The 6036-nt window shown below is 45.9% G+C and overlaps 1 protein-coding gene across 3 annotated transcripts in view; it reads right to left on the minus strand.

Annotated features, from left to right (window-relative positions):
• The window catches only part of LOC128872468 (band 3 anion exchange protein), a 49536-nt gene that overhangs the window by 34209 nt on the left and 9291 nt on the right, over positions 1-6036 (minus strand). Inside the window, exon 1 of one of the 3 annotated variants that reach the window (XM_054115195.1) lies at positions 3348-3483. The exons of the other annotated variants lie outside the window; for them this stretch is intronic. The gene's annotated coding sequence lies outside the window, so the exon portion shown is untranslated. Of the gene's footprint in view, positions 1-3347; positions 3484-6036 lie in introns of those variants that run through there. 3 annotated transcript variants of the gene reach the window in all.

Consider the following 6036-nt stretch of genomic DNA (forward strand, 5'->3'; position numbering starts at 1 on the left):
AACGAACTTCGACCATTGCCGCGATCGTGCGCATGGAACACATAAGAAAGAGTTAACGATAAAAATAATAAAAAAGTTTCACCGTTGCATTAAATTTTCTCACCGCGTAATCCGATATCTCGGATCGTGTTACGCTGCACGGCGATGAACTCGCGGGCCCCTCGAGAGGTATACCTCCGTGGCGCTGGTTTCTGTGCATTTATCGTAGACTTTATGCAGCTACGGAGACATTATTGTACTATTTATTCCGTTTCGGTCGCGTTCGACCGACTGATCGATTGAAATTTTCGTGGATGCGCGCAATCCCGTCGACCGAAGCCACAGCGCAGCTTAATTGGTCCAATTAGACGGGCAGCACGGGTGTGATCAACAACATTGTTAAGCCGAATGACCGCGCTTATTAACGGCCACGAGAAATGTTCGTCACGTGGCCGCGTCTTTCGCGCTTTTCACCCTCGATTGGTCGTGCTCGACGTTGGTTAATCGGCGTCGCTTAAAAATTACGTCACGTGACGCCGCGCCGGTCGAAAACAGTTGGCGGCTTCCGACAACGAACGCTTCGCGCGTTACGCGATCTCCTCTCGAATGCAGGCGCTGTGTCGCGACAAATTATTTCGTCCAGATGAAGAATCAACGAGTAACATAAAAAAAAAAAAAAAAAAAAAATAAAAAAAAATAAAACAAATACACACACACGTCGAATCGAGTAACCTCCTCCTTCTCGAATTCGGGTAAAAAAGAATGTACTTCGACGACGAATTCAATCGAATCGAAGAATTACAATTCACGCGCGAGTAACGATAGCAACGGTGTTGGGGGAGTTTTCTAAATGGAAATGCGTACTCGTCGAAGGATGAGTAGTTTCGTGCTATCTACGATCTATATGGAGCCATTTTACGAAGCATGTACAGTGTCTTCTACAGCTATAATTGCATCGTTGCACTCGAAGAAATGGTCGCAGGAAAACATTCTCGACGAACCGTTCAACCATATGTTTCCCTCTGTTTTCGTTTGCCAGCGAATTATAAAGTCCGACCCAGTTCTCTGGAATCCCTCGGCAATTACAAAGGTCAAAGAGTCCTTTATTAAAAAGTTACAGCAGAAACGTGAATCACGCGACATCACGAGACAACAATTCCGCTCGATTCTGCGTTCCGAACTAATGGCTTTCGCGTTAATACCCTGTTACCGACGATATCCGAACGTTCAATTTATTACTTCCGCGAATGTCGTAATTATTTCAATCGTTACGTGGAATTCCAGATGAATTCCAGATGAATTCCGCGTTCACTTTTCCCAGCGGGTAAAATCTGAAAGGTGGGAAAGAAATACGCATCGACCACGGGGAACCGTTCGAGCGCGGATGGCGCCGAAAACGGAATTCGATCGGATTTAAACGAACCGTCCGATCGCGAATAAATCGTTCCGCGATGACCTTATTCGTCGTCTATTATTGGAATAAAATTTCGCCCGTCTCCGATATGAAACGACTAGACACGGCGCTTTTGTCTTTGAGAACGGCCTTCGTAGGCTGTTCTCTACAACGCTATCGCATCTGTGCAGGTGTGCCGAGTATCGAAGGTACTCCATCTATCGACGAGTATCACTCTACGTTTACGACTTTATTCGACTGTCCACGTTTCCAGAACGCACGACGAGCTCGTTAATGAACGATGGTGAATTTGGTCGCGGTGGAGCGAAGGAGGACCGATGAAACTTTAACCCTTTGCACTCGACGCCTTTTTTTCTAGTATCTAGTATCTAGTATCTAGTATCTAGTATCTAGTATTCCATTGCCACGAATGCTACGATTATGTCGACTTCGAAAATGAGATATCCAATTTGAGATTTGAGAATCGGGTCACCTTTACCTCAACGTCAATCGTTTTATTGGCACTTCGAGTTCCGAAGAAATGAAAGAAAACCTAGCGGTGACCGAGAGTCACCTCTCGAGTGCAAACGGTTAACCATGAACGTTTCGTTCGTAAAACCAAGCGTTCGCGTATCTGTCCATCGAGCGCACCTAACCTTGCGCTCTCTTTTTCTATTACTTCCAATTTTAGCATCGCTCTCTCCTCCCCCGCGTGGTTCGACCTATATACAACTCGTGCGTTGAACGCCGCGTATTCTAGTTTCTCGCGAACCGATTGTTCGAGCGTACAATGTTGTTGTCTACGCGACCTTCTCGTAGAAAGCACCGACGATATTCGACGATTCGAACTCGATGTTACTGTGAGTTAGGTTATCGGGGGGATTTATTGAAGAAATTTAAATTGAAAAATGAATAATTTAGAAATGAAAAAAAAATTGAAAAAAAAAAAAATCGGTCCATGATGGGACTCACAGTCGTAAAATGGGGAACAAATCCAAGTTTTGTAAATAGGAGCAAAGTTAAAAATGTCGAGATTTGAAAAATTCAAGTTTTTTCGGAAAGATTTTTGGTTTGCATTTTTTTTTTCGTAAAGTTCATCCAAAAAATGCACATGGACAGAACCTTCCGGTGGAATTTTCGATTAGGCTACAATTTTGTTATATTACAGTACTCTACCTTTTTGTGAATTTTCGCAGATTTTCGTACTATACAACAACAAAAAAGTTATGAATTTTAAAAAAAAAAGAACGTCTTATTTGGTCAATTTTTAACAAAGCTATAGCTACTTAAAGAAAACGCAACGTTTTTTTTTTAAAAAAAATTCATAACTTTTTTTTTTGTATAGTACGAAAATCTGCGAAAATTCACAAAAAGGTAGAGTACTGTAATGTAACAAAATTGTAGCCTAATCGAAAAGTCCACCGGAAGGTTCTGTCCATATTTAAAATGAAACAAAATAATAAATCCTTCGTACCTTGAATAATATAATCGATCGAATAATATAATTTTTATCATTATTTATGACATCTTGCCAGCGCGATTGAAAATTCCATACCATTTTTAACGAATACGCACATACTCGTTGAAACTTGTTGCAACCGAAACGGTCAGAACTCTCCAGTAGACCTAATGTTCGTAATGAAAAATTGATTTAGCAGCGCGAAGCCTTTCATTTAAATTAGACAAATGTCTTCAATAAATATACAGAGTAGGAATACTTATGGGACCGACCGACGAATGGCCAACGTATGCCCACCTTAATGTTAAGTTTCGTGTAGCGAGTCGCAGAAGTATCGGAAATATTAGATATATCCGTAGGTTGACGATCACAGAGAAACGCATAGAACGCACGAGGGAGTTGCGGCAAGACAAATATAGCATCGAGCCGCCTGGGTCACGGCTAATCGCGGTTGGTCGAGCATGCCACGACCCGGACAATGCTAAGGCTGCCATCGATCGAACGTTGTGCACATACCTTTATCTCCACCTGTCGCTGTTCCTTCAACTACACGTAAACGCGTCCGCGTATTCGGTTTCCGCATCTTTTCTGCGCTCGACAGGCGTTCTTCGCATCCCGCGGTGGCCATCGAGAGATCCCATCGTATCCTTTCTCCGCCAGTTATGGCCTGCTTCGATCCCAACTTTGCTCGCACTCGCAATCTACGCGAACGGTATCTCGAGATGTGCCGCGTTACGAAAACACGCTCGCCGCCTCAGCGAAAACAATGCAACGCAACGATGTACGTATGTATGAAGCATCGCGAGAAATATTTCGAGACGGCTTATCTCGCGTTGCGCTGGGCAATTTTGTAACGACCAGCTCTTTGTATCCGCTCTCTCCGACGTTCTTCGAAAAGTTTTATGAAAAACGATGATAAAATCGAGCGTTCGAGTCGAAATGGAAGAAAATCCTGCCCGTTTCGCGAGAATTGGCGACCGTAACCGTTACTCGATCATCGCTCCTTTTCGATCTAGTTTACTCCGTGTCTAAGACACTTCCAGGCTATTTTTCGCCGACGCGAACACTGCGAAGCCTCGACGAATAGGAACGTCGTTCGAACGATAAATCTCCACTTTCAATAACGGCTCATTGGAAGTCGTTTACGAGCCGGCTCGTCACGATCGCACGAGGGAAATTTATTGGCATCTTTCGCGCGTATCCTGGCCGTTGGCGACGCCCGAAGAGTCCGGCGACCTCGGGTCGCCTAATAAATCACCCGTCCGCACTGAAAACTCACCATCGCGAACGAACTCAAACGAACGAACTCAAACGAACGTTGCTCACGCATGCGACCGAGAACCTTCCAGTCTTCCATCCGTTTCGAACGGGCACCGGAACAAGGACTGGAAAACTTGTCTCCGGAGCTTTGTATTCGACCCCTCTTCTCCAGTTTGTTATTGTACGGATGTTCGCCCTCGCTGAACGTTCCGAAAATCGGAACCCACGACTCGCTCGGGCTCGCTGTTTTTCATAAACAACGCTGTCGATTCCTTCGCCGTAACGGTCGAAGCGTCGCCGAAGATTCGCACGTGTCGTTTCCCAGAACGAACCGACAACATGCGAGTAAACAAATACGGAATCGAGTACGAGCGGATTGTGACGAAATTGGCGAGTCCACGATTGGATCAGATCGACGAGAGCGTTCTACGGACAGCAATTTCGCGAGGTGGTTGCGAAATTCGTTTAATAAATCGTCCGAGGCAACGGGCAGGTTTAGAGGTGGCCTGTGGTTCTCGTCGATACCTACTCCGGTAGATACACGGGACTATATCGATCGTTCCGAGTACTCTCGTGACACGAGCGAATTCACACCAAGCGCACGGGGGACCTAACAAGTATTCCTAAATACACAAGTGAGCCCAGACATGCGTATCCACCACGTCTCGATGCGTGCAGCGTCCAAACATGACGGAACGAAGCTCGTTCGTGCGAAAGATTCGACGATTCTATAGAGCTTCGGACATTGCTAACGGAAGCGGTAAAAACGTGAAAATTACCGAACACCCGGTAGGTAAATCCCTCGGTACGGCGCGACCATAGCTGGATTACAGAGCCCGAAAAAGGTTTCGATCGATATTCTCCAACAAACCGGTTGGTTTCTCTGCGATTTCTGTCGTAAAAGACGACTAGCGATCGTGAATTGTTTGACAGATTCACGCCGGGCGCTTGATATTTTTTTTCTCGCCATGGGGCGGCGCGATGGTGTACCCTATCTGATAGACACGCGACAGTGAGCCACAAGTGGTACATGCCGCCCGATGGGGCATATTAGTGTGTCATTGGTAGTGCACATCAGCGCATGATACTTGTGTTCCTCGCCATGGGGCGGCGCGATGGTGTGCCCTATCTGATAGACACGCGAGAGTGAGCCACCAGTGGTACACGCCGCCCGATGTTAATCTATAGATCGATAATGGATCTGTTAAAATTTTGCTACGATAATCGTACGACGTCTCGTCACAGATTGTACACACCATACGCTACGCTTATCCTTCGGACAGACGTATGAACGATAATTGTACGAATCACCGTAAAAAGATCACTGTAAAAAAGATCGTTACATCGAGGTCCCTATTAGAACTGTCGGCGACTTGCAACTACGTACAATGTCCGTTGCAATTTTCCTCGGGCAGGTTAGCCGCCCTCGACCGAGACAAATCGATTCGTTCGTCTCTCGCCGATTAACGCATCGCGCACGGCTGTCTTGCGTAACAAACGACTTTTTCCACGTGTAGAATTACGCCGCGACATCTAACTTAATTTCTCTTATAATTCGTGCAATTTGCCTTTCATAATCGATACAAACTGAGAATACAACGGCGACTCTAGGTCTCACGAGCAATGTCACTTTCACTGTTTTTCTTTTGTTCCTAATTCGAAATTCGCGTATACGAACGTTTCGATTTTAACACGTTCACGCCGGCGTGTACCATCGGTGGCTCACTGTCGCGTGTCTATCAGATAGCATACACCTCCGCGCCGCCGCATGGCGAGAAAAAAAAAATATCAAGCGCCGGGTGTGCACCACCCATGATTCACACTGATATGTCCCATCGGGCGGCGTGTACCACCGGTGACTCACTCTCGCGCGTCTATCAAATAGCATTCACACACAAGTGGCTCACACTTGTTCACCTCGGCACGGCTGAATTTTCGGCGCGGG

Source organism: Hylaeus volcanicus, chromosome 2 (assembly GCF_026283585.1).
Source record: "Hylaeus volcanicus isolate JK05 chromosome 2, UHH_iyHylVolc1.0_haploid, whole genome shotgun sequence".
Lineage (NCBI taxonomy): Eukaryota > Metazoa > Arthropoda > Insecta > Hymenoptera > Colletidae > Hylaeus > Hylaeus volcanicus.